We start from the raw sequence: 10,924 nt of genomic DNA on the forward strand, positions 1-10,924 counted from the left end.
AATATATCATATATGCTCCATTATATGTTTCCATTCAATCAATATAGCTTCATTACCCCACCCCATTTTTCTCGACGAATTATTTATCCACTATGTCCCCCTCCCTCCTTCTTGCTCCCTGCTCGTCCAATGAAAACCAGATATTTCATCCCACTATAGTGTCCTAGCCAACCAGGACAGTCCTAGTGTACCATGTGACCTGAATTCCCTCCCTCTTGTCTCAACACAGATGGAGTGGACTTCGATTCAGACGTGGGCAGCACAGAGAGATTCAACGCGATGGGATGCGGTGAGAATGCCACTGTGGCAGTCTTCAAGGATTCCGTCTACAGTTGAACAAATTGATGCTCATTATCAAATAACACCGTTTTTTATTATGAGCTTTAATCCTGCCTCTATGCAGGAATGGAAATGATTCGTAAGTATAGCAATAATTTATTTGGTGCCTAAATTATTCCGTTTTTGTTTATTTTCAAGGAAATTAATATGCATGTTTCGATTGAAAAAGAAAAGGAAAAACATATTCCAAATGATGTAGCATATTTTATATTTGTTTATAAACCCCCCAAAAGAATATAACCCATTGTATGCTATTGTTTACCATGGATGCAGAATAGTTTGGGTTTGCTCACCTTCTCTGAATTAGACTACAATTGTATTGAGAAAAAATAGTATCAATACAATTAAACTATCCATTGATATGATTTAACCGGTAACCGGTGGGGAAACTCGTTGGTTTAGCACTTCCTTTAATAAATTAATAAGTGCGCTAAACTCAAGAAGGGTACGTATCCGCCCGCCCGTCTGGGATCCGCACGCTCGAGCTCCTATTATTGCTGGCTGTAAAAGAACATCTCTAAATTACATCAGCGCACGTGAATCCTTCCAACCTGCCTAAAGAAAATGGCGTTTTTCTGAGAGTATAGAGCCTATGCTAACTAGTCTAAATGTCAGAATAATTGTTCACTATCTAGCATATTTTGTAAAGATTATTTCTGGCATATCTGCGCACATCGGACAATGCCATTTTTACGGAAAGTTCCGGATCAGCCTATAGGCCTATATGTGAAAGTTTTTCTATTTTTGTTTGGGTTGAATGTAATCCAAGAAATCAATGCATTTAAACTTCAACCTTTGTTTCTATATTTGTATCGTCTCAAAGTATGGGTTGCAATTGCAGGAGAAGCCGCAGCATTTTAATCAGGGTGTGAACCCTGGAACCAGTCAGATTAAACCTGTCTGGCACAGTGGGCATTGGATTTAAAGTAGCCATAAAATCCATAACCTAAACTAGAGTTTATCAGAGATATAATGAAGCAAACCGAAAGAGAGCCTCATGGTCTGGACAATGGGGTCTACACCATCTTTGTTTATGTCAGTACACCTCCCCCGACCAAACACAGCCCAGCCGACTCGAGAGACACCTGAATCCCAGACTAACCACCAACAGAGCCTTCCTCCCTCCGTGTGTCTGAAAGCAGTGTCTACCGTGTACCCCTCCCCCATTACCGCACAGTCACAGCTCCGCACGCAATGTTCTCTAGCTGGCGCGTCGAGTTGTCAATGGAACAGGGCGCGGAACGGTGGCGCTGCGGGCACACCTGCGCAGACTCAGTCAGGTCCTCATATAAAATCATGTGGTCAGAGTTAGATCAAATCAAAGAAGAGCCTTCGGGTAGCGTAAGACACTGTCATGAATGATTGCAGTTGACAAATTGCCCACTCACAAGGAGGAGAGTTTTTCCCTGAAGTTTTTGAGATTGGAGGACAGATAGGACCCATGTTGCGCACTAATTGCGGGATTTGAACTGATATGCTCTTGGTTATCAGGCTACCGTTCTGTTAACATCTGTCTGTAATCGCTATAAAATGCTGATAGAAATGAAGAAATTGCATTTTATTTAAATGTTATATAAATACTTTCCAATCCATTAATGTCTCAGAAATGTGAATTTTAAGCTATAAATCTGGACTTAAATTCAATATTTAGATGCATTTTCTATCTGAAAGAAACCCCACTGCCTACCATGCTGGGTGCTGAGGCTCCTCCTCTCTCTCTTTATCTCTCTCTCTTTATCTCTCTCTCTCTGCCTGCATTCACAGTGCCAAGCCCCAAAGTGCCTTAAGGTTAATGAGGCAATCTTCATCAATTATTTTGCCATCTGGAGATGCTTCGTGGCAGCAAGATCCTGTAATGTGAAGAATGTTTGCACAGAGTGCCCAAACTTTTATGAACAAATTCACGCATGCCAATATCTTTTTTGTTTGTTGTAATGGCTATTCTATTGATGACAGCATGCTACAAATAATGACAATTATGGAGTATTTTTAGCAGTAGGTAAGCATAGTACAGAATAGTACACAAATGCTGTCTATTACTACGTGCAGTGGTGGTGGTGGTGGTGGTGGTATTACGGTCGTTAGGATTTAGGCTCTCCTCACAGGGCTAAATTACACTTAATTCATTTTAGCATCCTCTGTTGTCTGCCCAGGAATGACAGAACAGGACATCCTAATCATTCAAGATGTAGAGGTGTGTGTGTGTGTGTGTGTGTGTGTGTGTGTGTGTGTGTGTGTGTGTGCCTGTGGATCTGCCAATATGAGGGGGAGGTAGCTTTGCTTTGGGAGGAAATGGTTTTAAACAGGCAGGATATTTTATATAAAAGGGTTACATTTGAAATTTGGATGAAATAACCCCATCCTGTCTTTCTCCTGAAGAGAAGGAGGGAGGTGGGGGAGGCAGATGTGTTCTGGCTTATCTCTTCCACCTGTGGCAAATGATGGATCAACATAATTTCTTCTCACTGGAGGGAGTGCACAGTATATAGGCCCAGTATGTGTGCTGGGTTGGAATGGACCTTCTCTAGTCACAACAGTAGAGAACTGGAATGGGCCTTCTCTAGTCACAACAGTAGAGAACTGGAATGGGCATTCTCTAGTCACAACAATAGAGAACTGGAATGGACCTTCTCTAGTCACAACAGTAGAGAACTGGAATGGGCATTCTCTAGTCACAACAGTAGAGAACTGGAATGGACCTTCTCTAGTCACTACAATAGAGAACTGGAATGGGCTTTCTCTAGTCACAACAGTAGAGAACTGGAATGGGCATTCTCTAGTCACAACAATAGAGAACTGGAATGGACCTTCTCTAGTCACAACAGTAGAGAACTGGAATGGGCATTCTCTAGTCACAACAATAGAGAACTGGAATGGACCTTCTCTAGTCACAACAGTAGAGAACTGGAATGGACTTTCTCTAGTCACAACAGTAGAGAACTGGAATGGGCATTCTCTAGTCACAACAATAGAGAACTGGAATGGACCTTCTCTAGTCACAACAGTAGAGAACTGGAATGGGCATTCTCTAGTCACAACAATAGAGAACTGGAATGGGCATTCTCTAGTCACAACAGTAGAGAACTGGAATGGGCATTCTCTAGTCACAACAGCAGGGAACTGGAATGGGCCTTCTCTAGTCACAACAGCAGGGAACTGGAATGGGCCTTCTCTAGTCACAACAGTAGAGACCTGGAATGGGCATTCTCTAGTCACAACAGTAGAGAACTGGAATGGGCATTCTCTAGTCACAACAGTAGAGAACTGGAATGGGCCTTCTCTAGTCACAACAGTAGGGAACTGGAATGGGCATTCTCTAGTCACAACAGTAGAGAACTGGAATGGACCTTCTCTAGTCACAACAGTAGAGAACTGGAATGGGCCTTCTCTAGTCACTACAGCAAGAGTAGAGAACTGAGGGAATTTGACAGGCTGAGACAGTCCATCAAACTGTCAATGAATATTCAGAATTAATATAAACCCTTTTATTTTTAGGAAAATTACATCCTTATCCAGATCACTGTCATCTATAAATTTTTGGGATAGAATCACATCAAAACAACTGAACTACATAGATTAATTAATTATATCTTGAAAAGCTTTTTTTTTTTGGTCATCAATTTCATGCAGCCTTATATACTTTCAGTGCAGTTTTAATTTTCTAACGTGCTCATGCTAGTCATCAATTGCTTCACCAGCACATGATCACATTATTGAAGACATCCCCCTCCTTACCCCACGTGCCCCTGCGTCTGTCCACAGGGAGGATATGAAACACACACTTCCTTCTCGTCGGGCTTTCTACCCCAAACCGAATCATTTAAACACAAGATCAAATTTGTCATCCACCGTCGCCTAGTCACCTGTCATCTGGATGAGATAGAAAAACAACAGGAAGCTCCATGGAGAATAATGTACTGTACTCGTCTCTACCTCCAGCATTGAAGCAGTCAGAGGCAATGAGCTGGTCTCATCCTTTATGTATTTGCACCATCCCTCTAGAGTGAAACAGGGAGAGTTTAAAAAAAACAAGATATCAGAGATGGATGCTATAACTATTGTATAAAAGCCAACCACGGAATAAATCTATCAAATTATTATTATTATTATTATTATTTTATAACTTCACAACCCTCTCTATCTGAGGCCTAACATGACTAAAAGTAGTTGGAATGTTTAAAGGGGGGTTAGGGGTTAAATTAATGAGGTAATGGAAGAAGCTCTGCACTGTGCCCTGGGCTTTAGCCTTCTCCTCAGTATAGATTACTGTGTCACCTCTGAACTCGTACCTCTTGTTTAGCCAATGGACTGAGGTCACTTTCAGGTCTACCCCTACAGCTAGCCAGGTGTCCCTCTTGAGTCATCACTCCGGTTCCCAGGAGCGGATTGGTTAGATTGTGGCAGTCAACCTTTGACATTTGGACCCTTTGACCCTTTGTTGTAAAGCTGTCAAGGTCAGTATGAAAATGGAATATCTCACATAACTGAAAGATGAAGTCAGTTACTCACTTTCAAACTCTATGCGTGCGTGTGTGTGAGAGCCTCCTAAATTGATTTGACAGACGACCCGTATAACAGGTAAGACCTGGCTATTCCCCATGGCCCGGTGACCCATCACACACACCTCCTCACCGACCCCATAGGCCCTCTCACCTCACCGACCCCACAGACCCTCTCACCTCACCGACCCCACAGACCCTCTCACCTCACCGACCTCTCACCTCTCACCTGGTGGAATCCGAGTGGCTAAGTTGTGTCTAAAAGCATCTGCTCTCTAAAACTGATGAAGTGTGTGAGAGTCACCTCATTCCTCTTGACACCTTATGGTGAACTCTATAACACTGAATGAACTGATGGATACGACAAGTCTGGTTAATTCATCAAAAACAGATAGCAGGAATGCAGTAGAGGAAAAATGGTGGAATGGTAGAGAGTTATTTTCACAGCAAACTTGAGCCACCAATGTGCAGCTTGTGAAATCAAGCAACATAGAGCTGCTGATTGGTTAGGACATGGAGATTCAAGGCAGGCCTGTGTTACTGTCTTTACCATTATCATCATCTCCGCAGGATACTCATTCATTTAATAATGAGGTACTTTACTCTCCTCGTGCTGTCTTTAAAGTTACCAGACAAGCATCTCTGAGGAAATGTCTGAATTAAAATGAGCCAGCTACAAACCCTGTCAGTATTGACTATTAGAATGCATTATGGAATCAGCGTCTATACCATACTGTCACCATTGGGGAAAATTCCTTTTGGAAGTTTTGGAATCTCTCCCAATGTTCCAAAAGAAACTGGGGGTTGCATATGGAAGCAGGAATGGCAGGAAATGACAGGCATTCTTTGTGGAAGATTCAAAAATAAACTTGGGTCCTCGCTTCCTGCTGGAGTAGAGGGGGAAACCAGAAGACAGGAGCGGTTCTGTCTTCTGTGAAATGAACTCTAGAACCTTTTAGGTGACGTTTTAGTCCTTGTTAAGTCACTTGCCCTAATTTTCCCTGTACACTTATACAAAGTAGAGTAGCAGCCTAATGGATATATTGACTATTCCATCTGGATCAGTTTCAAAGCCTATTTTCTATCAAATCAACTGATATTCCATATGTCTACATATTTGGACATTTTTATAGTCATAGACCTTCTAAGCTTATATGTCCTATTGGTTTTCATTCCAGTAGTAGAACTAACTTGTATGCCTCCATTCACCCCCATTCGTCCTCTTTCGTCCTTATTTGTCTCTCATTTTCCTTACTGCATAGCTCCATCTGTATGTTACTTTATGAGGTGTTACAGTACAGTATCGTAGCCAAGACATAGCTGGCTGTAGGTTATACACTGTAAAGCTTTACATTCAGTTGGTGGTTGAGGGCGGAGCCTCACCCCTCCTAGTTTCACAAACCCCTCTGGTGCTGCTGAGCTGCCAGGAAAGTGAGTGTAGAAACGAAAGAAGAAAAACATTTGACTCCCTTCTTTCACTCTCAATGTCCTCAGTGACACTCATAACTAGAGAGAGAGTACGTGTGTGTGGGTGTGTCTGAGAGAGAGATATTACTTTGGTCAAGAATGGTGAATTTCTACTGTCAAAAAAAGGTACATTTGGGCATTCATAAGCAACACAAAATGCTTTTCTTTACATGAAGAAACCCTTTAAAATACAGCTGGCCCTAGTCCTGAATCTGAAGCTCCTGTACCATTCGTTGTCATTCCATACTGACTACATGGACACATGGTTTACATGGAATAAAATGTCTCTCTCACCTAACCTTTCCTCCTAACATACGTTTTAGATTTAATAACAGCTTTTATTTCACAAGCTCCTCCCTCTCCAGCTCTTCTTGCTTCACACACACACACACACACACCTTTCCCTCGTCCCTCTCCTCCTGTTATTTACGTCCATTGTGCCGGTAGGGGTAATAGTTCCTGGGTCTTTGACCAGCGTAGCGCGGCGGCCCACGGTTCCTTCCATCCTCCTCCAGACAAAGGGATTGCCTTGAGGAGAAGGATAAAAGGAAACGGGGCCTTGCAGCCACTCCTTTTTACAATGGCAGCCTCCTTGTAGAGCTTGTAGAACAAATGGCCCCTTTCCTGCTTCCCCATTTAACAAGCCTTGTGTGTGTTTGTGTCAGTGAGAGAGAGAGAGAATGTGTGTGTGTGCATTTGTGTGTATGTGCATGTGTGTGTGTGTGTGCGTGTGTGCATGTGATAGATAGAGAGTGAGATAATCGTATGTAGCATTTAGTCTTTAGAATGCTAGGTGAAATTCATTCTGGTTTTCTGTTGGGCACAAAGCAGGTGGATAATCATGAGCATTTGCTTCTGCCTGTTCGGGTTCCTGCGTCAGATGTTCAGTCCTTTACTGAAGATTCTCCACAGTGAGCCCTTGCTATTGTTTTGTTGTCTTGTGGTTGTTAGTGGTGAGTTAGTGGTGAGAGAGACTGGGAAATAACACTGTGTACGTAACAGTCTGGCTACACTATCAGGCCCCATACTCACTCAGCTAAGAGAATCATTATCAACAGCTTTGTAAATCAAATCAAATCAAATCAAATTTATTTATATAGCCCTTCGTACATCAGCTGATATCTCAAAGTGCTGTACAGAAACCCAGCCTAAAACCCCAAACAGCAAACAATGCAGGTGTAAAAGCACATCAATATCCATAATGTCGCAAAGGAGGTTTAAAGTACAAAATCATTTAGGCCTACATCTCATTTTACATGTAGAAAAGACTAATCATCAGCTAAACAGCCAGTTTAAGTGTTTGTTAGTGTCGGAGTCATACACAGGATCCAGAAGAGTATCAGATGTAAAACAAAATAACATGACATCCCAGTCTTAGCAGCCAGATATGACTTTTGTTGTTCCAGTCTGTCTGTCCGTCCGTCCGTCCGTCCGTCCGTCCGTCCGTCCGTCTGTCTGTCTGTCTGTCTGTCTGTCTGTCTGTCTGTCTGTCTGTCTCAGTAGCCTTTGGGGAGGGTCAACCACAGGAGTATTTTATGATCACAGACAACCTTCAGTCCTGAGACAACCTGAACCTAGAGACCTCTCTCTTCTGGCCCTCGTCTATAACATCATGAATTCCTTAATTTCCTCTGGCCAGCCTTGGGTGGATGTAAACGACATAGTTGAACAGTAGTTGTCTGTCAGGGTCTCTTTTCTGTCTGTCTCGCTGCCACCCTGGCCCCATGCGGAGCCAGACGCTACAGATGTCTGAATTTTCAGTGCAAAAATGATTCAAATCTCAAATCTCACCCTATTCCCTATATATGGCACTACTTTTAACCTGAGCCAAGAGTCTAATAGTTTGGCTATAATTACGAAAGAGGCAGGTGTGTGGTTTGCCTATAATATGTCTATTAACCCACATCTCTGGCTTACACACAGTCAATGAAGAAGAAACATATTTAGTAACTGCTTAAGACTGAACAGGCCATGTTCTGGGAGCTGTTGATGTCTTTTGTTTGATAGAGAGCCTCATGTTGCTGAGGAGAATGAGTTGGAGAGAGGCCTCAGGTAAGAGGACCTTCACATTCAGCTGGTGATCTGCGGCTTTTCATGAAGGGGCTAGGAACAAAGCAGGCACCTGCACGACACAACATTCCGAGGGGTTAAAAAGGTCAGAGGTCACAGGGCCAATCACACGGTGGAATGAACGCAGTGACCCTCCTCCGTTATAGTTAGTGATTATAGACGTATAACATGGACTGAGACTGTTTCCTTTGATAGATAGGTAGATAGAGAAACTAACCCCTCTGTATGATCAAAACATGACCTAACAGTGGAAGGAAATGTACATTGAACTGAAACAGGGCCCTGGTCTTGCGTGTTGTGTCTTGTGTCTTGCGTGTTGTGTGCCACAGGCAATAACATCCACATGTTTACAAAGGCCAGACCCTCGTTAGTTAGTCAACCATCACACTGAACCATTCTCTCCACTCTCATCTGATTATGCCACTGAACTGTATCTAATGGCCACAGTACATGTAATCACTCTGATTAGGCCTAGTGCATAAGAAAGAAGGCAACTGTTCAGTATATAATACATGGATATATTTAAGGGGCTGTAACAAGGTACTCCAGAACTGAAAAGTGGGTTTTCAGACTCTTATGAGAATACTAAAAGGGTAGCCAATGTAGTTATTTATTTTTTAAATGTATTTTTGGAAATCTATTTTTGGGGTAATTGGGCATATTTAAGAGGCTATTACTGAGAGAAAAACATGTTTAAACACCACATCCAGAAAGCAGCCAATGTTTTTATGTTTCCTTTCTTTCGGATGTGATGTCTGCTTGTGTGTACTATGTCTGAGTGAGGCTCTTCCAGGCAAACTGTTGGTCCGTAAGTCTGTAAGTCATTATCAATAGATGTATACAGTGTATTGGACATACTGTTGGGACATTAAAGCTTCGCCCACGGCAGACCACCCTAGACAGAGCAGTGGCGCTTCCTCTCGTCTTTTCATTGACTGGCCCTCAGGGAAGTGTTTTGAAGACTTCCTGCTTGGATGTGCCATAACATTGGTGGAGACGATGGTCATTATTTAAATAAATATAAAACAACTGGGGGATTTGATCCAATTTGATCAGAAATGCTCATATTAATTCACATCTTTCTGTGTCTCCCTTTAGGTTCCTACAAGAATCAGCCATCGGAGAATCCGCAAAGACCATTTCAAACGGAGGTAATTCTTCCCAGGACAGATACATAGGACTGGTTTCCCAGGCACAGATGAAGCCTAATCCTGGAATATAAATCATTTTCAACTGAGATTCTACCATTTATCTCTGGGGTTTTCTGGTCCACCACTAGGCTTAATCTGTGTGTGAAACCGCATCTTAAAGTATAAAGGCTTGAACATGCAAATAGACACAAATTGAAATGTCTTGTAGATGAAACAAAAGGCTGTACTGTATGCATTCATTATTCAACAGTAACGAGACATACTGTAACACATTCCTTTGCTTCTTGTCTTTTTCCCTCAGTGTTTTTGTTTGCATAACACCCGCATAGATCCACTGGCTTATCCTCCTGACTATCATTATGCCTTGAGTTCATTTATCGTTTCCAGCGAAGAACAGTCAAAATAATTACCTCCCTTCCTGCCTGAAATGTAATAAAAGACAAATTTGTGGCAGCTGTGGAGTTTTTCCAAGATGGCCAACGTTACAAACAGAGGCCTTTATTTACTCTAGCAGCTGACGCCCCCACCCCACCCCACCCCTCTAAATCTCTACTGTCTGAGAGGCAAAGTGTCCTGTATAGACTGGCATAGAGAGAGAGACACAATCATATTCATAAGAGAAGAGAATAACCAGAAACCATGGGTTGGACTGCGATAAGCGCTTTGCCCTATGGTGTAATTATATAGTTATTTCAGAGGTTTATCTCTATCTTCATCAACATAGTTTTACAAGCATGTGTGTGTCTGTGTGTTCCCTCTGATCTATGTCATTGTTGCGACTGATATGCCTGCAGCTTGTCCCCTCATTCACCCCCCTTGACACACACACGGACACACACACACAATCACCCCCAACACAATGGCAATATTCAGCTGTAGAACAGGGGTCCTCCCTCCGCCTCTAAGGGCGCGACATTGAACGGGGGAATGAAGAAATGCCTGGCTAACACTGAGGTTGCCATGGAGAAACCGTTTCTCTCCCCCACCCTGTGTCTGTTTCTTATTTCAGGTCTCAACGGGGGGCAACAGGGGTGTGTGTGTGTGTGTGTGTGTGTGTGTGTGTGTGTGTGTGTGTGTGTGTGTGTGAGTGCGCGTGCACACATGTGTGATTGAGAAGGGTTGCGCTAATATGGATTATTATGTCTAATTATAAGGCCATGATCCTTTATATATATGTAATAGTCAGTGAATGGGGTGTCTACAAGGAGCCCACTCTAAAATGAAGAGACTATGGGAAGAATGATCACCGTATTAGCATATTTGTCCAGAAGGCATTGTTGGAGCGGTAGCGTCCCATCACGACGTATGCTCCAGGTTGTGAAGTGTGGTATCAAGACTGTTACTCTATTAGCATGCAGTCCATCAGGCTTCCATTGTGGTAAAGCTACTAGCATGTTA

General features: G+C 42.7%; 1 long non-coding RNA gene across 1 annotated transcript; it reads left to right on the forward strand.

The window, feature by feature from the left end:
* The first annotated feature begins 266 nt into the window (after positions 1-266).
* Positions 267-9,979, forward strand: LOC115119857 (uncharacterized). Its single transcript, XR_003862046.2, has 3 exons — positions 267-418; positions 9,474-9,526; positions 9,828-9,979. It is a non-coding gene; the product is annotated as an uncharacterized LOC115119857 (long non-coding RNA).
* Positions 9,980-10,924: the final 945 nt, after the last annotated feature.

Source organism: Oncorhynchus nerka, linkage group LG9b (genome assembly GCF_034236695.1).
Source record: "Oncorhynchus nerka isolate Pitt River linkage group LG9b, Oner_Uvic_2.0, whole genome shotgun sequence".
Classification (NCBI taxonomy): domain Eukaryota; kingdom Metazoa; phylum Chordata; class Actinopteri; order Salmoniformes; family Salmonidae; genus Oncorhynchus; species Oncorhynchus nerka.